The sequence below is a fragment of the Penaeus monodon genome, chromosome 33 (assembly GCF_015228065.2).
Source record: "Penaeus monodon isolate SGIC_2016 chromosome 33, NSTDA_Pmon_1, whole genome shotgun sequence".
Lineage (NCBI taxonomy): Eukaryota > Metazoa > Arthropoda > Malacostraca > Decapoda > Penaeidae > Penaeus > Penaeus monodon.
The window spans coordinates 13061183-13061446 of NC_051418.1; the positions used below are offsets into that span (position 1 = coordinate 13061183).

At 26.9% G+C, this 264-nt stretch overlaps 1 protein-coding gene across 1 annotated transcript in view; it reads right to left on the reverse strand.

The window, feature by feature from the left end:
* LOC119594255 (protein lava lamp-like) overlaps positions 1-264 on the reverse strand; it is a gene marked incomplete at its 3' end in the record, with an annotated part of 60861 nt that overhangs the window by 35331 nt on the left and 25266 nt on the right.

A 264-nucleotide genomic window follows, 5' to 3' on the forward strand; every position in this document is an offset into this window, starting at 1 on the left:
AACCTTCCCATTTCTCATCATAATTTTATCATATTTCCCCTAATTTCTTCCTCATTTTCCTTTCAATACTTTTCATTCCTTCATCAATATTTTCCTGAATTTCTTCGTTAATAAGCACAATTTTTTTTTTCTTTTTTTATATTGCATCACTGTTCATTATTGGAAATTAGTGCAATCTTTTGCCTTTTACCTAAATTTTTCATGTCTTCAAGATTATCTGAATATTTTTACTGTTAATTTTGTGTTCTATATATCCTCTTACGG